This window comes from Carassius gibelio, chromosome A19 (genome assembly GCF_023724105.1).
Source record: "Carassius gibelio isolate Cgi1373 ecotype wild population from Czech Republic chromosome A19, carGib1.2-hapl.c, whole genome shotgun sequence".
Lineage (NCBI taxonomy): Eukaryota > Metazoa > Chordata > Actinopteri > Cypriniformes > Cyprinidae > Carassius > Carassius gibelio.
In genome coordinates, this window is record NC_068389.1 from 1,685,001 (window position 1) to 1,705,473 (window position 20,473).

The 20,473-nt window shown below is 38.7% G+C and overlaps 1 protein-coding gene and 19 pseudogenes across 1 annotated transcript in view; all 20 read left to right on the forward strand.

Annotated features, from left to right (window-relative positions):
* Window positions 1-20,473, forward strand: part of LOC127934946 (E3 SUMO-protein ligase ZBED1) — a 157,632-nt gene that overhangs the window by 64,069 nt on the left and 73,090 nt on the right. The window lies entirely within an intron of this gene.
* Window positions 24-142, forward strand: LOC127937902 (uncharacterized; annotated as a pseudogene).
* Window positions 1,216-1,334, forward strand: LOC127936000 (uncharacterized; annotated as a pseudogene).
* On the forward strand, window positions 2,400-2,518 carry LOC127937903 (uncharacterized; annotated as a pseudogene).
* Window positions 3,303-3,421, forward strand: LOC127936631 (uncharacterized; annotated as a pseudogene).
* Window positions 4,432-4,550, forward strand: LOC127937427 (uncharacterized; annotated as a pseudogene).
* Window positions 5,625-5,743, forward strand: LOC127936001 (uncharacterized; annotated as a pseudogene).
* On the forward strand, window positions 6,814-6,932 carry LOC127937904 (uncharacterized; annotated as a pseudogene).
* On the forward strand, window positions 7,716-7,834 carry LOC127936632 (uncharacterized; annotated as a pseudogene).
* LOC127937428 (uncharacterized) lies at window positions 8,846-8,964 on the forward strand (annotated as a pseudogene).
* LOC127936633 (uncharacterized) lies at window positions 10,042-10,160 on the forward strand (annotated as a pseudogene).
* Window positions 11,173-11,291, forward strand: LOC127936635 (uncharacterized; annotated as a pseudogene).
* Window positions 12,304-12,422, forward strand: LOC127937429 (uncharacterized; annotated as a pseudogene).
* Window positions 13,501-13,619, forward strand: LOC127936002 (uncharacterized; annotated as a pseudogene).
* LOC127937905 (uncharacterized) lies at window positions 14,121-14,239 on the forward strand (annotated as a pseudogene).
* LOC127936636 (uncharacterized) lies at window positions 15,026-15,144 on the forward strand (annotated as a pseudogene).
* Window positions 16,156-16,274, forward strand: LOC127937430 (uncharacterized; annotated as a pseudogene).
* LOC127936003 (uncharacterized) lies at window positions 17,348-17,466 on the forward strand (annotated as a pseudogene).
* On the forward strand, window positions 18,532-18,650 carry LOC127937906 (uncharacterized; annotated as a pseudogene).
* LOC127936637 (uncharacterized) lies at window positions 19,436-19,554 on the forward strand (annotated as a pseudogene).

Genomic DNA, 20,473 nt, shown 5'->3' on the forward strand with positions numbered 1-20,473 from the left:
GCCTTCTCTTTGCAGCAGTCTTCGCTTATGGCCATACCAGCCTGGCTATGCCCGATCTTGTCTGATCTCGTAAGCTAAGCAGGTTTGGGCCTGGTTAGTGCCTGGATGGGAGACCGCCTGGGAATACCAGGTACTGTAAGCTTTTTTGAAATTTTTCACTTAGTATATAATAATTTTGCCAAAAAATAGAGTCAATGCCCGATCTCTGAATATAAGCAGGTTTGCGCCAGGTTAGTACATGGATGGGAGACTGCCTGGGAATATCAGGTGCTTTAAATTTTTGGATATTTTTCACGAATTATATAATAATCTTGCAAAAAAAAAAAAAAAAAAAAAAAAAGAGTCAATGCCCGATCTCTGAATCTTAGCAGGTTTAGGTCTGGTTAGTACTTGGATGAGAGACCGCCAAGGAATACCAGGTGCTTTAAGCTTTTGGAATTTTTTCACTTAGTATATAATAAATTTGGCAAAAAATAGAGTCAATGCCCGATCTCTGAATATAAGCAGGTTTGGGCCAGGTTAGTACATGGATGGGAGACTGCCTGGGAATACCAGGTGCTTTAAATTTTTGGATATTTTTCACAAATTATATAATAATCTTGCAAAAAAAAAAAAAAAAGAGTCAATGCCCGATCTCTGAATTTTAGCAGGTTTAGGTCTAGTTAGTACTTGGATGAGAGACCGCCAAGGAATACCAGGTGCTTTAAGCTTTTGGAATTTTTTCACTTAGTATATAATAAATTTGGCAAAAAATAGAGTCAATGCCCGATCTCTGAATATAAGCAGGTTTGGGCCAGGTTAGTACATGGATGGGAGACTGCCTGGGAATACCAGGTGCTTTAAATTTTTGGATATTTTTCACGAATTATATAATAATCTTGCAAAAAAAAAAAAAAAAAAGAAGAAGTCAATGCCCGATCTCTGAATCTTAGCAGGTTAAGGTCTGGTTAGTACTTGAATGATAGACCGCCAAGGAATACCAGGTGCTTTAAGCTTTTGGAATTTTTTCACTTAGTATATAATAAATTTGCCAAAAATTAGAGTCAATGCCCGATCTCTGAATATAAGCAGGTTTGGGCCAGGTTAGTACTTGGATGAGAGACCGCCTAGGAATACCAGGTGCTTTAAGCTTTTGGGGTTTCTTTCCTACTTTTATAATGTACTGGCGAGTAGATTGGCTGATCTTTAAATAGCCTTCTCTTTGCAGCAGTCTTCGCTTATGGCCATACCAGCCTGGCTATGCCCGATCTTGTCTGATCTCGGAAGCTAAGCAGGTTTGGGCCTGGTTAGTGCCTGGATGGGAGACCGCCTGGGAATGCCAGGTACTCTAAGCTATTTTGAAATTTTTCACTTAGTATATAATAATTTTGCCAAAAAATAGAGTCAATGCCCGATCTCTGAATATAAGCAGGTTTGCGCCAGGTTAGTACATGGATGGGAGACTGCCTGGGAATATCAGGTGCTTTAAATTTTTGGATATTTTTCACGAATTATATAATAATCTTGCAAAAAAAAAAAAAAAAAAAAGAGTCAATGCCCGATCTCTGAATCTTAGCAGGTTTAGGTCTGGTTAGTACTTGGATGAGAGACCGCCAAGGAATACCAGGTGCTTTAAGCTTTTGGAATTTTTTCACTTAGTATATAATAAATTTGGCAAAAAATAGAGTCAGTGCCCGATCTCTGAATATAAGCAGGTTTGGGCCAGGTTAGTACATGGATGGGAGACTGCCTGGGAATGCCAGGTGCTTTAAATTTTTGGATATTTTTCACAAATTATATAATAATCTTGCAAAAAAAAAAAAAAAAATAGAGTCAATGCCCGATCTCTGAATCTTAGCAGGTTTAGGTCTGGTTAGTACTTGGTTGAAAGACCGCCTAGGAATACCAGGTGCTTAAAGCTTTTGGAATTTTTCACTTAGTATATAATAAATTTGCCAAAAATTAGAGTCAATGCCCGATCTCTGAATATAAGCAGGTTTGGGCCAGGTTAGTACATGGATGGGAGACTGCCTGGGAATACCAGGTGCTTTAAATTTTTGGATATTTTTCACGAATTATATAATAATCTTGCAAAAAAAAAAAAAGAAGAAATCAATGCCCGATCTCTGAATCTTAGCAGGTTAAGGTCTGGTTAGTACTTGAATGATAGACCGCCAAGGAATACCAGGTGCTTTAAGCTTTTGGAATTTTTTCACTTAGTATATAATAAATTTGGCAAAAAATAGAGTCAATGCCCGATCTCTGAATATAAGCAGGTTTGGGCCAGGTTAGTACTTGGATGAGAGACCGCCTAGGAATACCAGGTGCTTTAAGCTTTTGGGGTTTCTTTCCTACTTTTATAATGTACTGGCGAGTAGATTGGCTGATCTTTAAATAGCCTTCTCTTTGCAGCAGTCTTCGCTTATGGCCATACCAGCCTGGCTATGCCCGATCTTGTCTGATCTCGTAAGCTAAGCAGGTTTGGGCCTGGTTAGTGCCTGGATGGGAGACCGCCTGGGAATACCAGGTACTGTAAGCTTTTTTGAAATTTTTCACTTAGTATATAATAATTTTGCCAAAAAATAGAGTCAATGCCCGATCTCTGAATATAAGCAGGTTTGCGCCAGGTTAGTACATGGATGGGAGACTGCCTGGGAATATCAGGTGCTTTAAATTTTTGGATATTTTTCACAAATTATATAATAATCTTGCAAAAAAAAAAAAAAAAAAAAAAAGAGTCAATGCCCGATCTCTGAATCTTAGCAGGTTTAGGTCTGGTTAGTACTTGGATGAGAGACCGCCAAGGAATACCAGGTGCTTTAAGCTTTTGGAATTTTTTCACTTAGTATATAATAAATTTGGCAACAAATAGAGTCAATGCCCGATCTCTGAATATAAGCAGGTTTGGGCCAGGTTAGTACATGGATGGGAGACTGCCTGGGAATACCAGGTGCTTTAAATTTTTGGATTTTTTTCACAAATTATATAATAATCTTGCAAAAAAAAAAAAAAGAGTCAATGCCCGATCTCTGAATCTTAGCAGGTTTAGGTCTGGTTAGTACTTGGATGAGAGACCGCCAAGGAATACCAGGTGCTTTAAGCTTTTGGAATTTTTTCACTTAGTATATAATAAATTTGGCAAAAAATAGAGTCAATGCCCGATCTCTGAATATAAGCAGGTTTGGGCCAGGTTAGTACATGGATGGGAGACTGCCTGGGAATACCAGGTGCTTTAAGCTTTTGGGGTTTCTTTCCTACTTTTATAATGTACTGGCGAGTAGATTGGCTGATCTTTAAATAGCCTTCTCTTTGCAGCAGTCTTCGCTTATGGCCATACCAGCCTGGCTATGCCCGATCTTGTCTGATCTCGGAAGCTAAGCAGGTTTGGGCCTGGTTAGTGCCTGGATGGGAGACCGCCTGAGAATGCCAGGTACTCTAAGCTATTTTGAAATTTTTCACTTAGTATATAATAATTTTGCCAAAAAATAGAGTCAATGCCCGATCTCTGAATATAAGCAGGTTTGCGCCAGGTTAGTACATGGATGGGAGACTGCCTGGGAATATCAGGTGCAGAAGAAGAAGTCAATGCCCGATCTCTGAATCTTAGCAGGTTAAGGTCTGGTTAGTACTTGAATGATAGACCGCCAAGGAATACCAGGTGCTTTAAGCTTTTGGAATTTTTTCACTTAGTATATAATAAATTTGGCAAAAAATAGAGTCAGTGCCCGATCTCTGAATATAAGCAGGTTTGGGCCAGGTTAGTACATGGATGGGAGACTGCCTGGGAATACCAGGTGCTTTAAATTTTTGGATATTTTTCACAAATTATATAATAATCTTGCAAAAAAAAAAAAAAAATAGAGTCAATGCCCGATCTCTGAATCTTAGAAGGTTTAGGTCTGGTTAGTACTTGGTTGAAAGACCGCCTAGGAATACCAGGTGCTTAAAGCTTTTGGAATTTTTTCACTTAGTATATAATAAATTTGGCAAAAAATAGAGTCAATGCCCGATCTCTGAATATAAGCAGGTTTGGGCCAGGTTAGTACATGGATGGGAGACTGCCTGGGAATACCAGGTGCTTTAAATTTTTGGATATTTTTCACGAATTATATAATAATCTTGCAAAAAAAAAAAAAAGAAGAAGTCAATGCCCGATCTCTGAATCTTAGCAGGTTAAGGTCTGGTTAGTACTTGAATGATAGACCGCCAAGGAATACCAGGTGCTTTAAGCTTTTGGAATTTTTTCACTTAGTATATAATAAATTTGGCAAAAAATAGAGTCAATGCCCGATCTCTGAACAAAAGCAGGTTTGGGCCAGGTTAGTACTTGGATGAGAGACCGCCTAGGAATACCAGGTGCTTTAAGCTTTTGGGGTTTCTTTCCTACTTTTATAATGTACTGGCGAGTAGATTGGCTGATCTTTAAATAGCCTTCTCTTTGCAGCAGTCTTCGCTTAGGGCCATACCAGCCTGGCTATGCCCGATCTTGTCTGATCTCGGAAGCTAAGCAGGTTTGTGCCTGGTTAGTGCCTGGATGGGAGACTGCCTGAGAATGCCAGGTACTCTAAGCTTTTTTGAAATTTTTCACTTAGTATATAATAATTTTGCCAAAAAATAGAGTCAATGCCCGATCTCTGAATATAAGCAGGTTTGCGCCAGGTTAGTACATGGATGGGAGACTGCCTGGGAATATCAGGTGCTTTAAATTTTTGGATATTTTTCACGAATTATATAATAATCTTGCAAAAAAAAAAAAAAAAAAAAAAAAAGAGTCAATGCCCGATCTCTGAATCTTAGCAGGTTTAGGTCTGGTTAGTACTTGGATGAGAGACCGCCAAGGAATACCAGGTGCTTTAAGCTTTTGGAATTTTTTCACTTAGTATATAATAAATTTGGCAAAAAATAGAGTCAATGCCCGATCTCTGAATATAAGCAGCTTTGGGCCAGGTTAGTACATGGATGGGAGACTGCCTGGGAATACCAGGTGCTTTAAATTTTTGGATATTTTTCACAAATTATATAATAATCTTGCAAAAAAAAAAAAAAAAAGAGTCAATGCCCGATCTCTGAATTTTAGCAGGTTTAGGTCTAGTTAGTACTTGGATGAGAGACCGCCAAGGAATACCAGGTGCTTTAAGCTTTTGGAATTTTTTCACTTAGTATATAATAAATTTGGCAAAAAATAGAGTCAATGCCCGATCTCTGAATATAAGCAGGTTTGGGCCAGGTTAGTACATGGATGGGAGACTGCCTGGGAATACCAGGTGCTTTAAATTTTTGGATATTTTTCACGAATTATATAATAATCTTGCAAAAAAAAAAAAAAAAAAGAAGAAGTCAATGCCCGATCTCTGAATCTTAGCAGGTTAAGGTCTGGTTAGTACTTGAATGATAGACCGCCAAGGAATACCAGGTGCTTTAAGCTTTTGGAATTTTTTCACTTAGTATATAATAAATTTGCCAAAAATTAGAGTCAATGCCCGATCTCTGAATATAAGCAGGTTTGGGCCAGGTTAGTACTTGGATGAGAGACCGCCTAGGAATACCAGGTGCTTTAAGCTTTTGGGGTTTCTTTCCTACTTTTATAATGTACTGGCGAGTAGATTGGCTGATCTTTAAATAGCCTTCTCTTTGCAGCAGTCTTCGCTTATGGCCATACCAGCCTGGCTATGCCCGATCTTGTCTGATCTCGGAAGCTAAGCAGGTTTGGGCCTGGTTAGTGCCTGGATGGGAGACCGCCTGGGAATGCCAGGTACTCTAAGCTATTTTGAAATTTTTCACTTAGTATATAATAATTTTGCCAAAAAATAGAGTCAATGCCCGATCTCTGAATATAAGCAGGTTTGCGCCAGGTTAGTACATGGATGGGAGACTGCCTGGGAATATCAGGTGCTTTAAATTTTTGGATATTTTTCACGAATTATATAATAATCTTGCAAAAAAAAAAAAAAAAAAAAAAAAAGAGTCAATGCCCGATCTCTGAATCTTAGCAGGTTTAGGTCTGGTTAGTACTTGGATGAGAGACCGCCAAGGAATACCAGGTGCTTTAAGCTTTTGGAATTTTTTCACTTAGTATATAATAAATTTGGCAAAAAATAGTGTCAGTGCCCGATCTCTGAATATAAGCAGGTTTGGGCCAGGTTAGTACATGGATGGGAGACTGCCTGGGAATGCCAGGTGCTTTAAATTTTTGGATATTTTTCACAAATTATATAATAATCTTGCAAAAAAAAAAAAAAAAATAGAGTCAATGCCCGATCTCTGAATCTTAGCAGGTTTAGGTCTGGTTAGTACTTGGTTGAAAGACCGCCTAGGAATACCAGGTGCTTAAAGCTTTTGGAATTTTTCACTTAGTATATAATAAATTTGGCAAAAAATAGAGTCAATGCCCGATCTCTGAATATAAGCAGGTTTGGGCCAGGTTAGTACATGGATGGGAGACTGCCTGGGAATACCAGGTGCTTTAAATTTTTGGATATTTTTCACGAATTATATAATAATCTTGCAAAAAAAAAAAAAGAAGAAATCAATGCCCGATCTCTGAATCTTAGCAGGTTAAGGTCTGGTTAGTACTTGAATGATAGACCGCCAAGGAATACCAGGTGCTTTAAGCTTTTGGAATTTTTTCACTTAGTATATAATAAATTTGGCAAAAAATAGAGTCAATGCCCGATCTCTGAATATAAGCAGGTTTGGGCCAGGTTAGTACTTGGATGAGAGACCGCCTAGGAATACCAGGTGCTTTAAGCTTTTGGGGTTTCTTTCCTACTTTTATAATGTACTGGCGAGTAGATTGGCTGATCTTTAAATAGCCTTCTCTTTGCAGCAGTCTTCGCTTATGGCCATACCAGCCTGGCTATGCCCGATCTTGTCTGATCTCGTAAGCTAAGCAGGTTTGGGCCTGGTTAGTGCCTGGATGGGAGACCGCCTGGGAATACCAGGTACTGTAAGCTTTTTTGAAATTTTTCACTTAGTATATAATAATTTTGCCAAAAAATAGAGTCAATGCCCGATCTCTGAATATAAGCAGGTTTGCGCCAGGTTAGTACATGGATGGGAGACTGCCTGGGAATATCAGGTGCTTTAAATTTTTGGATATTTTTCACGAATTATATAATAATCTTGCAAAAAAAAAAAAAAAAAAAAAAGAGTCAATGCCCGATCTCTGAATCTTAGCAGGTTTAGGTCTGGTTAGTACTTGGATGAGAGACCGCCAAGGAATACCAGGTGCTTTAAGCTTTTGGAATTTTTTCACTTAGTATATAATAAATTTGGCAACAAATAGAGTCAATGCCCGATCTCTGAATATAAGCAGGTTTGGGCCAGGTTAGTACATGGATGGGAGACTGCCTGGGAATACCAGGTGCTTTAAATTTTTGGATTTTTTTCACAAATTATATAATAATCTTGCAAAAAAAAAAAAAAGAGTCAATGCCCGATCTCTGAATCTTAGCAGGTTTAGGTCTGGTTAGTACTTGGATGAGAGACCGCCAAGGAATACCAGGTGCTTTAAGCTTTTGGAATTTTTTCACTTAGTATATAATAAATTTGGCAAAAAATAGAGTCAATGCCCGATCTCTGAATATAAGCAGGTTTGGGCCAGGTTAGTACATGGATGGGAGACTGCCTGGGAATACCAGGTGCTTTAAGCTTTTGGGGTTTCTTTCCTACTTTTATAATGTACTGGCGAGTAGATTGGCTGATCTTTAAATAGCCTTCTCTTTGCAGCAGTCTTCGCTTATGGCCATACCAGCCTGGCTATGCCCGATCTTGTCTGATCTCGGAAGCTAAGCAGGTTTGGGCCTGGTTAGTGCCTGGATGGGAGACCGCCTGAGAATGCCAGGTACTCTAAGCTATTTTGAAATTTTTCACTTAGTATATAATAATTTTGCCAAAAAATAGAGTCAATGCCCGATCTCTGAATATAAGCAGGTTTGCGCCAGGTTAGTACATGGATGGGAGACTGCCTGGGAATATCAGGTGCAGAAGAAGAAGTCAATGCCCGATCTCTGAATCTTAGCAGGTTAAGGTCTGGTTAGTACTTGAATGATAGACCGCCAAGGAATACCAGGTGCTTTAAGCTTTTGGAATTTTTTCACTTAGTATATAATAAATTTGGCAAAAAATAGAGTCAGTGCCCGATCTCTGAATATAAGCAGGTTTGGGCCAGGTTAGTACATGGATGGGAGACTGCCTGGGAATACCAGGTGCTTTAAATTTTTGGATATTTTTCACAAATTATATAATAATCTTGCAAAAAAAAAAAAAAAATAGAGTCAATGCCCGATCTCTGAATCTTAGAAGGTTTAGGTCTGGTTAGTACTTGGTTGAAAGACCGCCTAGGAATACCAGGTGCTTAAAGCTTTTGGAATTTTTTCACTTAGTATATAATAAATTTGGCAAAAAATAGAGTCAATGCCCGATCTCTGAATATAAGCAGGTTTGGGCCAGGTTAGTACATGGATGGGAGACTGCCTGGGAATACCAGGTGCTTTAAATTTTTGGATATTTTTCACGAATTATATAATAATCTTGCAAAAAAAAAAAAAAAGAAGAAGTCAATGCCCGATCTCTGAATCTTAGCAGGTTAAGGTCTGGTTAGTACTTGAATGATAGACCGCCAAGGAATACCAGGTGCTTTAAGCTTTTGGAATTTTTTCACTTAGTATATAATAAATTTGGCAAAAAATAGAGTCAATGCCCGATCTCTGAACAAAAGCAGGTTTGGGCCAGGTTAGTACTTGGATGAGAGACCGCCTAGGAATACCAGGTGCTTTAAGCTTTTGGGGTTTCTTTCCTACTTTTATAATGTACTGGCGAGTAGATTGGCTGATCTTTAAATAGCCTTCTCTTTGCAGCAGTCTTCGCTTAGGGCCATACCAGCCTGGCTATGCCCGATCTTGTCTGATCTCGGAAGCTAAGCAGGTTTGTGCCTGGTTAGTGCCTGGATGGGAGACTGCCTGAGAATGCCAGGTACTCTAAGCTTTTTTGAAATTTTTCACTTAGTATATAATAATTTTGCCAAAAAATAGAGTCAATGCCCGATCTCTGAATATAAGCAGGTTTGCGCCAGGTTAGTACATGGATGGGAGACTGCCTGGGAATATCAGGTGCTTTAAATTTTTGGATATTTTTCACGAATTATATAATAATCTTGCAAAAAAAAAAAAAAAAAAAAAAAAAGAGTCAATGCCCGATCTCTGAATCTTAGCAGGTTTAGGTCTGGTTAGTACTTGGATGAGAGACCGCCAAGGAATACCAGGTGCTTTAAGCTTTTGGAATTTTTTCACTTAGTATATAATAAATTTGGCAAAAAATAGAGTCAATGCCCGATCTCTGAATATAAGCAGCTTTGGGCCAGGTTAGTACATGGATGGGAGACTGCCTGGGAATACCAGGTGCTTTAAATTTTTGGATATTTTTCACAAATTATATAATAATCTTGCAAAAAAAAAAAAAAAAAAGAGTCAATGCCCGATCTCTGAATTTTAGCAGGTTTAGGTCTAGTTAGTACTTGGATGAGAGACCGCCAAGGAATACCAGGTGCTTTAAGCTTTTGGAATTTTTTCACTTAGTATATAATAAATTTGGCAAAAAATAGAGTCAATGCCCGATCTCTGAATATAAGCAGGTTTGGGCCAGGTTAGTACATGGATGGGAGACTGCCTGGGAATACCAGGTGCTTTAAATTTTTGGATATTTTTCACGAATTATATAATAATCTTGCAAAAAAAAAAAAAAAAAAAAGAAGAAGTCAATGCCCGATCTCTGAATCTTAGCAGGTTAAGGTCTGGTTAGTACTTGAATGATAGACCGCCAAGGAATACCAGGTGCTTTAAGCTTTTGGAATTTTTTCACTTAGTATATAATAAATTTGCCAAAAATTAGAGTCAATGCCCGATCTCTGAATATAAGCAGGTTTGGGCCAGGTTAGTACTTGGATGAGAGACCGCCTAGGAATACCAGGTGCTTTAAGCTTTTGGGGTTTCTTTCCTACTTTTATAATGTACTGGCGAGTAGATTGGCTGATCTTTAAATAGCCTTCTCTTTGCAGCAGTCTTCGCTTATGGCCATACCAGCCTGGCTATGCCCGATCTTGTCTGATCTCGGAAGCTAAGCAGGTTTGGGCCTGGTTAGTGCCTGGATGGGAGACCGCCTGAGAATGCCAGGTACTCTAAGCTATTTTGAAATTTTTCACTTAGTATATAATAATTTTGCCAAAAAATAGAGTCAATGCCCGATCTCTGAATATAAGCAGGTTTGCGCCAGGTTAGTACATGGATGGGAGACTGCCTGGGAATATCAGGTGCAGAAGAAGAAGTCAATGCCCGATCTCTGAATCTTAGCAGGTTAAGGTCTGGTTAGTACTTGAATGATAGACCGCCAAGGAATACCAGGTGCTTTAAGCTTTTGGAATTTTTTCACTTAGTATATAATAAATTTGGCAAAAAATAGAGTCAGTGCCCGATCTCTGAATATAAGCAGGTTTGGGCCAGGTTAGTACATGGATGGGAGACTGCCTGGGAATACCAGGTGCTTTAAATTTTTGGATATTTTTCACAAATTATATAATAATCTTGCAAAAAAAAAAAAAAAATAGAGTCAATGCCCGATCTCTGAATCTTAGAAGGTTTAGGTCTGGTTAGTACTTGGTTGAAAGACCGCCTAGGAATACCAGGTGCTTAAAGCTTTTGGAATTTTTTCACTTAGTATATAATAAATTTGGCAAAAAATAGAGTCAATGCCCGATCTCTGAATATAAGCAGGTTTGGGCCAGGTTAGTACATGGATGGGAGACTGCCTGGGAATACCAGGTGCTTTAAATTTTTGGATATTTTTCACGAATTATATAATAATCTTGCAAAAAAAAAAAAAAAAGAAGAAGTCAATGCCCGATCTCTGAATCTTAGCAGGTTAAGGTCTGGTTAGTACTTGAATGATAGACTGCCAAGGAATACCAGGTGCTTTAAGCTTTTGGAATTTTTTCACTTAGTATATAATAAATTTGGCAAAAAATAGAGTCAATGCCCGATCTCTGAACAAAAGCAGGTTTGGGCCAGGTTAGTACTTGGATGAGAGACCGCCTAGGAATACCAGGTGCTTTAAGCTTTTGGGGTTTCTTTCCTACTTTTATAATGTACTGGCGAGTAGATTGGCTGATCTTTAAATAGCCTTCTCTTTGCAGCAGTCTTCGCTTATGGCCATACCAGCCTGGCTATGCCCGATCTTGTCTGATCTCGGAAGCTAAGCAGGTTTGGGCCTGGTTAGTGCCTGGATGGGAGACCGCCTGAGAATGCCAGGTACTCTAAGCTATTTTGAAATTTTTCACTTAGTATATAATAATTTTGCCAAAAAATAGAGTCAATGCCCGATCTCTGAATATAAGCAGGTTTGCGCCAGGTTAGTACATGGATGGGAGACTGCCTGGGAATATCAGGTGCAGAAGAAGAAGTCAATGCCCGATCTCTGAATCTTAGCAGGTTAAGGTCTGGTTAGTACTTGAATGATAGACCGCCAAGGAATACCAGGTGCTTTAAGCTTTTGGAATTTTTTCACTTAGTATATAATAAATTTGGCAAAAAATAGAGTCAGTGCCCGATCTCTGAATATAAGCAGGTTTGGGCCAGGTTAGTACATGGATGGGAGACTGCCTGGGAATACCAGGTGCTTTAAATTTTTGGATATTTTTCACAAATTATATAATAATCTTGCAAAAAAAAAAAAAAAATAGAGTCAATGCCCGATCTCTGAATCTTAGAAGGTTTAGGTCTGGTTAGTACTTGGTTGAAAGACCGCCTAGGAATACCAGGTGCTTAAAGCTTTTGGAATTTTTTCACTTAGTATATAATAAATTTGGCAAAAAATAGAGTCAATGCCCGATCTCTGAATATAAGCAGGTTTGGGCCAGGTTAGTACATGGATGGGAGACTGCCTGGGAATACCAGGTGCTTTAAATTTTTGGATATTTTTCACGAATTATATAATAATCTTGCAAAAAAAAAAAAAAAAGAAGAAGTCAATGCCCGATCTCTGAATCTTAGCAGGTTAAGGTCTGGTTAGTACTTGAATGATAGACTGCCAAGGAATACCAGGTGCTTTAAGCTTTTGGAATTTTTTCACTTAGTATATAATAAATTTGGCAAAAAATAGAGTCAATGCCCGATCTCTGAACAAAAGCAGGTTTGGGCCAGGTTAGTACTTGGATGAGAGACCGCCTAGGAATACCAGGTGCTTTAAGCTTTTGGGGTTTCTTTCCTACTTTTATAATGTACTGGCGAGTAGATTGGCTGATCTTTAAATAGCCTTCTCTTTGCAGCAGTCTTCGCTTAGGGCCATACCAGCCTGGCTATGCCCGATCTTGTCTGATCTCGGAAGCTAAGCAGGTTTGTGCCTGGTTAGTGCCTGGATGGGAGACTGCCTGAGAATGCCAGGTACTCTAAGCTTTTTTGAAATTTTTCACTTAGTATATAATAATTTTGCCAAAAAATAGAGTCAATGCCCGATCTCTGAATATAAGCAGGTTTGCGCCAGGTTAGTACATGGATGGGAGACTGCCTGGGAATATCAGGTGCTTTAAATTTTTGGATATTTTTCACGAATTATATAATAATCTTGCAAAAAAAAAAAAAAAAAAAAAAAAAGAGTCAATGCCCGATCTCTGAATCTTAGCAGGTTTAGGTCTGGTTAGTACTTGGATGAGAGACCGCCAAGGAATACCAGGTGCTTTAAGCTTTTGGAATTTTTTCACTTAGTATATAATAAATTTGGCAAAAAATAGAGTCAATGCCCGATCTCTGAATATAAGCAGCTTTGGGCCAGGTTAGTACATGGATGGGAGACTGCCTGGGAATACCAGGTGCTTTAAATTTTTGGATATTTTTCACAAATTATATAATAATCTTGCAAAAAAAAAAAAAAAAAAGAGTCAATGCCCGATCTCTGAATTTTAGCAGGTTTAGGTCTAGTTAGTACTTGGATGAGAGACCGCCAAGGAATACCAGGTGCTTTAAGCTTTTGGAATTTTTTCACTTAGTATATAATAAATTTGGCAAAAAATAGAGTCAATGCCCGATCTCTGAATATAAGCAGGTTTGGGCCAGGTTAGTACATGGATGGGAGACTGCCTGGGAATACCAGGTGCTTTAAATTTTTGGATATTTTTCACGAATTATATAATAATCTTGCAAAAAAAAAAAAAAAAAAAAAGAAGAAGTCAATGCCCGATCTCTGAATCTTAGCAGGTTAAGGTCTGGTTAGTACTTGAATGATAGACCGCCAAGGAATACCAGGTGCTTTAAGCTTTTGGAATTTTTTCACTTAGTATATAATAAATTTGCCAAAAATTAGAGTCAATGCCCGATCTCTGAATATAAGCAGGTTTGGGCCAGGTTAGTACTTGGATGAGAGACCGCCTAGGAATACCAGGTGCTTTAAGCTTTTGGGGTTTCTTTCCTACTTTTATAATGTACTGGCGAGTAGATTGGCTGATCTTTAAATAGCCTTCTCTTTGCAGCAGTCTTCGCTTATGGCCATACCAGCCTGGCTATGCCCGATCTTGTCTGATCTCGGAAGCTAAGCAGGTTTGGGCCTGGTTAGTGCCTGGATGGGAGACCGCCTGGGAATGCCAGGTACTCTAAGCTATTTTGAAATTTTTCACTTAGTATATAATAATTTTGCCAAAAAATAGAGTCAATGCCCGATCTCTGAATATAAGCAGGTTTGCGCCAGGTTAGTACATGGATGGGAGACTGCCTGGGAATATCAGGTGCTTTAAATTTTTGGATATTTTTCACGAATTATATAATAATCTTGCAAAAAAAAAAAAAGAAGAAATCAATGCCCGATCTCTGAATCTTAGCAGGTTAAGGTCTGGTTAGTACTTGAATGATAGACCGCCAAGGAATACCAGGTGCTTTAAGCTTTTGGAATTTTTTCACTTAGTATATAATAAATTTGGCAAAAAATAGAGTCAATGCCCGATCTCTGAATATAAGCAGGTTTGGGCCAGGTTAGTACTTGGATGAGAGACCGCCTAGGAATACCAGGTGCTTTAAGCTTTTGGGGTTTCTTTCCTACTTTTATAATGTACTGGCGAGTAGATTGGCTGATCTTTAAATAGCCTTCTCTTTGCAGCAGTCTTCGCTTATGGCCATACCAGCCTGGCTATGCCCGATCTTGTCTGATCTCGTAAGCTAAGCAGGTTTGGGCCTGGTTAGTGCCTGGATGGGAGACCGCCTGGGAATACCAGGTACTGTAAGCTTTTTTGAAATTTTTCACTTAGTATATAATAATTTTGCCAAAAAATAGAGTCAATGCCCGATCTCTGAATATAAGCAGGTTTGCGCCAGGTTAGTACATGGATGGGAGACTGCCTGGGAATATCAGGTGCTTTAAATTTTTGGATATTTTTCACGAATTATATAATAATCTTGCAAAAAAAAAAAAAAAAAAAAAAAAGAGTCAATGCCCGATCTCTGAATCTTAGCAGGTTTAGGTCTGGTTAGTACTTGGATGAGAGACCGCCAAGGAATACCAGGTGCTTTAAGCTTTTGGAATTTTTTCACTTAGTATATAATAAATTTGGCAACAAATAGAGTCAATGCCCGATCTCTGAATATAAGCAGGTTTGGGCCAGGTTAGTACATGGATGGGAGACTGCCTGGGAATACCAGGTGCTTTAAATTTTTGGATTTTTTTCACAAATTATATAATAATCTTGCAAAAAAAAAAAAAAAGAGTCAATGCCCGATCTCTGAATCTTAGCAGGTTTAGGTCTGGTTAGTACTTGGATGAGAGACCGCCAAGGAATACCAGGTGCTTTAAGCTTTTGGAATTTTTTCACTTAGTATATAATAAATTTGGCAAAAAATAGAGTCAATGCCCGATCTCTGAATATAAGCAGGTTTGGGCCAGGTTAGTACATGGATGGGAGACTGCCTGGGAATACCAGGTGCTTTAAGCTTTTGGGGTTTCTTTCCTACTTTTATAATGTACTGGCGAGTAGATTGGCTGATCTTTAAATAGCCTTCTCTTTGCAGCAGTCTTCGCTTATGGCCATACCAGCCTGGCTATGCCCGATCTTGTCTGATCTCGGAAGCTAAGCAGGTTTGGGCCTGGTTAGTGCCTGGATGGGAGACCGCCTGAGAATGCCAGGTACTCTAAGCTATTTTGAAATTTTTCACTTAGTATATAATAATTTTGCCAAAAAATAGAGTCAATGCCCGATCTCTGAATATAAGCAGGTTTGCGCCAGGTTAGTACATGGATGGGAGACTGCCTGGGAATATCAGGTGCAGAAGAAGAAGTCAATGCCCGATCTCTGAATCTTAGCAGGTTAAGGTCTGGTTAGTACTTGAATGATAGACCGCCAAGGAATACCAGGTGCTTTAAGCTTTTGGAATTTTTTCACTTAGTATATAATAAATTTGGCAAAAAATAGAGTCAGTGCCCGATCTCTGAATATAAGCAGGTTTGGGCCAGGTTAGTACATGGATGGGAGACTGCCTGGGAATACCAGGTGCTTTAAATTTTTGGATATTTTTCACAAATTATATAATAATCTTGCAAAAAAAAAAAAAAATAGAGTCAATGCCCGATCTCTGAATCTTAGCAGGTTTAGGTCTGGTTAGTACTTGGTTGAAAGACCGCCTAGGAATACCAGGTGCTTAAAGCTTTTGGAATTTTTTCACTTAGTATATAATAAATTTGGCAAAAAATAGAGTCAATGCCCGATCTCTGAATATAAGCAGGTTTGGGCCAGGTTAGTACATGGATGGGAGACTGCCTGGGAATACCAGGTGCTTTAAATTTTTGGATATTTTTCACGAATTATATAATAATCTTGCAAAAAAAAAAAAAAAAGAAGAAGTCAATGCCCGATCTCTGAATCTTAGCAGGTTAAGGTCTGGTTAGTACTTGAATGATAGACCGCCAAGGAATACCAGGTGCTTTAAGCTTTTGGAATTTTTTCACTTAGTATATAATAAATTTGGCAAAAAATAGAGTCAATGCCCGATCTCTGAACAAAAGCAGGTTTGGGCCAGGTTAGTACTTGGATGAGAGACCGCCTAGGAATACCAGGTGCTTTAAGCTTTTGGGGTTTCTTTCCTACTTTTATAATGTACTGGCGAGTAGATTGGCTGATCTTTAAATAGCCTTCTCTTTGCAGCAGTCTTCGCTTAGGGCCATACCAGCCTGGCTATGCCCGATCTTGTCTGATCTCGGAAGCTAAGCAGGTTTGTGCCTGGTTAGTGCCTGGATGGGAGACTGCCTGAGAATGCCAGGTACTCTAAGCTTTTTTGAAATTTTTCACTTAGTATATAATAATTTTGCCAAAAAATAGAGTCAATGCCCGATCTCTGAATATAAGCAGGTTTGCGCCAGGTTAGTACATGGATGGGAGACTGCCTGGGAATATCAGGTGCTTTAAATTTTTGGATATTTTTCACGAATTATATAATAATCTTGCAAAAAAAAAAAAAAAAAAAAAAAAAGAGTCAATGCCCGATCTCTGAATCTTAGCAGGTTTAGGTCTGGTTAGTACTTGGATGAGAGACCGCCAAGGAATACCAGGTGCTTTAAGCTTTTGGAATTTTTTCACTTAGTATATAATAAATTTGGCAAAAAATAGAGTCAATGCCCGATCTCTGAATATAAGCAGGTTTGGGCCAGGTTAGTACATGGATGGGAGACTGCCTGGGAATACCAGGTGCTTTAAATTTTTGGATATTTTTCACAAATTATATAATAATCTTGCAAAAAAAAAAAAAAAAGAGTCAATGCCCGATCTCTGAATTTTAGCAGGTTTAGGTCTAGTTAGTACTTGGATGAGAGACCGCCAAGGAATACCAGGTGCTTTAAGCTTTTGGAATTTTTTCACTTAGTATATAATAAATTTGGCAAAAAATAGAGTCAATGCCCGATCTCTGAATATAAGCAGGTTTGGGCCAGGTTAGTACATGGATGGGAGACTGCCTGGGAATACCAGGTGCTTTAAATTTTTGGATATTTTTCACGAATTATATAATAATCTTGCAAAAAAAAAAAAAAAAAAGAAGAAGTCAATGCCCGATCTCTGAATCTTAGCAGGTTAAGGTCTGGTTAGTACTTGAATGATAGACCGCCAAGGAATACCAGGTGCTTTAAGCTTTTGGAATTTTTTCACTTAGTATATAATAAATTTGCCAAAAATTAGAGTCAATGCCCGATCTCTGAATATAAGCAGGTTTGGGCCAGGTTAGTACTTGGATGAGAGACCGCCTAGGAATACCAGGTGCTTTAAGCTTTTGGGGTTTCTTTCCTACTTTTATAATGTACTGGCGAGTAGATTGGCTGATCTTTAAATAGCCTTCTCTTTGCAGCAGTCTTCGCTTATGGCCATACCAGCCTGGCTATGCCCGATCTTGTCTGATCTCGGAAGCTAAGCAGGTTTGGGCCTGGTTAGTGCCTGGATGGGAGACCGCCTGGGAATGCCAGGTACTCTAAGCTATTTTGAAATTTTTCACTTAGTATATAATAATTTTGCCAAAAAATAGAGTCAATGCCCGATCTCTGAATATAAGCAGGTTTGCGCCAGGTTAGTACATGGATGGGAGACTGCCTGGGAATATCAGGTGCTTTAAATTTTTGGATATTTTTCACGAATTATATAATAATCTTGCAAAAAAAAAAAAAAAAAAAAGAGTCAATGCCCGATCTCTGAATCTTAGCAGGTTTAGGTCTGGTTAGTACTTGGATGAGAGACCGCCAAGGAATACCAGGTGCTTTAAGCTTTTGGAATTTTTTCACTTAGTATATAATAAATTTGGCAAAAAATAGAGTCAGTGCCCGATCTCTGAATATAAGCAGGTTTGGGCCAGGTTAGTACATGGATGGGAGACTGCCTGGGAATGCCAGGTGCTTTAAATTTTTGGATATTTTTCACAAATTATATAATAATCTTGCAAAAAAAAAAAAAAAAATAGAGTCAATGCCCGATCTCTGAATCTTAGCAGGTTTAGGTCTGGTTAGTACTTGGTTGAAAGACCGCCTAGGAATACCAGGTGCTTAAAGCTTTTGGAATTTTTCACTTAGTATATAATAAATTTGGCAAAAAATAGAGTCAATGCCCGATCTCTGAATATAAGCAGGTTTGGGCCAGGTTAGTACATGGATGGGAGACTGCCTGGGAATACCAGGTGCTTTAAATTTTTGGATATTTTTCACGAATTATATAATAATCTTGCAAAAAAAAAAAAAGAAGAAATCAATGCCCGATCTCTGAATCTTAGCAGGTTAAGGTCTGGTTAGTACTTGAATGATAGACCGCCAAGGAATACCAGGTGCTTTAAGCTTTTGGAATTTTTTCACTTAGTATATAATAAATTTGGCAAAAAATAGAGTCAATGCCCGATCTCTGAATATAAGCAGGTTTGGGCCAGGTTAGTACTTGGATGAGAGACCGCCTAGGAATACCAGGTGCTTTAAGCTTTTGGGGTTTCTTTCCTACTTTTATAATGTACTGGCGAGTAGATTGGCTGATCTTTAAATAGCCTTCTCTTTGCAGCAGTCTTCGCTTATGGCCATACCAGCCTGGCTATGCCCGATCTTGTCTGATCTCGTAAGCTAAGCAGGTTTGGGCCTGGTTAGTGCCTGGATGGGAGACCGCCTGGGAATACCAGGTACTGTAAGCTTTTTTGAAATTTTTCACTTAGTATATAATAATTTTGCCAAAAAATAGAGTCAATGCCCGATCTCTGAATATAAGCAGGTTTGCGCCAGGTTAGTACATGGATGGGAGACTGCCTGGGAATATCAGGTGCTTTAAATTTTTGGATATTTTTCACGAATTATATAATAATCTTGCAAAAAAAAAAAAAAAAAAAAAAAAGAGTCAATGCCCGATCTCTGAATCTTAGCAGGTTTAGGTCTGGTTAGTACTTGGATGAGAGACCGCCAAGGAATACCAGGTGCTTTAAGCTTTTGGAATTTTTTCACTTAGTATATAATAAATTTGGCAACAAATAGAGTCAATGCCCGATCTCTGAATATAAGCAGGTTTGGGCCAGGTTAGTACATGGATGGGAGACTGCCTGGGAATACCAGGTGCTTTAAATTTTTGGATTTTTTTCACAAATTATATAATAATCTTGCAAAAAAAAAAAAAAGAGTCAATGCCCGATCTCTGAATCTTAGCAGGTTTAGGTCTGGTTAGTACTTGGATGAGAGACCGCCAAGGAATACCAGGTGCTTTAAGCTTTTGGAATTTTTTCACTTAGTATATAATAAATTTGGCAAAAAATAGAGTCAATGCCCGATCTCTGAATATAAGCAGGTTTGGGCCAGGTTAGTACATGGATGGGAGACTGCCTGGGAATACCAGGTGCTTTAAGCTTTTGGGGTTTCTTTCCTACTTTTATAATGTACTGGCGAGTAGATTGGCTGATCTTTAAATAGCCTTCTCTTTGCAGCAGTCTTCGCTTATGGCCATACCAGCCTGGCTATGCCCGATCTTGTCTGATCTCGGAAGCTAAGCAGGTTTGGGCCTGGTTAGTGCCTGGATGGGAGACCGCCTGAGAATGCCAGGTACTCTAAGCTATTTTGAAATTTTTCACTTAGTATATAATAATTTTGCCAAAAAATAGAGTCAATGCCCGATCTCTGAATATAAGCAGGTTTGCGCCAGGTTAGTACATGGATGGGAGACTGCCTGGGAATATCAGGTGCAGAAGAAGAAGTCAATGCCCGATCTCTGAATCTTAGCAGGTTAAGGTCTGGTTAGTACTTGAATGATAGACCGCCAAGGAATACCAGGTGCTTTAAGCTTTTGGAATTTTTTCACTTAGTATATAATAAATTTGGCAAAAAATAGAGTCAGTGCCCGATCTCTGAATATAAGCAGGTTTGGGCCAGGTTAGTACATGGATGGGAGACTGCCTGGGAATACCAGGTGCTTTAAATTTTTGGATATTTTTCACAAATTATATAATAATCTTGCAAAAAAAAAAAAAAAATAGAGTCAATGCCCGATCTCTGAATCTTAGAAGGTTTAGGTCTGGTTAGTACTTGGTTGAAAGACCGCCTAGGAATACCAGGTGCTTAAAGCTTTTGGAATTTTTTCACTTAGTATATAATAAATTTGGCAAAAAATAGAGTCAATGCCCGATCTCTGAATATAAGCAGGTTTGGGCCAGGTTAGTACATGGATGGGAGACTGCCTGGGAATACCAGGTGCTTTAAATTTTTGGATATTTTTCACGAATTATATAATAATCTTGCAAAAAAAAAAAAAAGAAGAAGTCAATGCCCGATCTCTGAATCTTAGCAGGTTAAGGTCTGGTTAGTACTTGAATGATAGACCGCCAAGGAATACCAGGTGCTTTAAGCTTTTGGAATTTTTTCACTTAGTATATAATAAATTTGGCAAAAAATAGAGTCAATGCCCGATCTCTGAACAAAAGCAGGTTTGGGCCAGGTTAGTACTTGGATGAGAGACCGCCTAGGAATACCAGGTGCT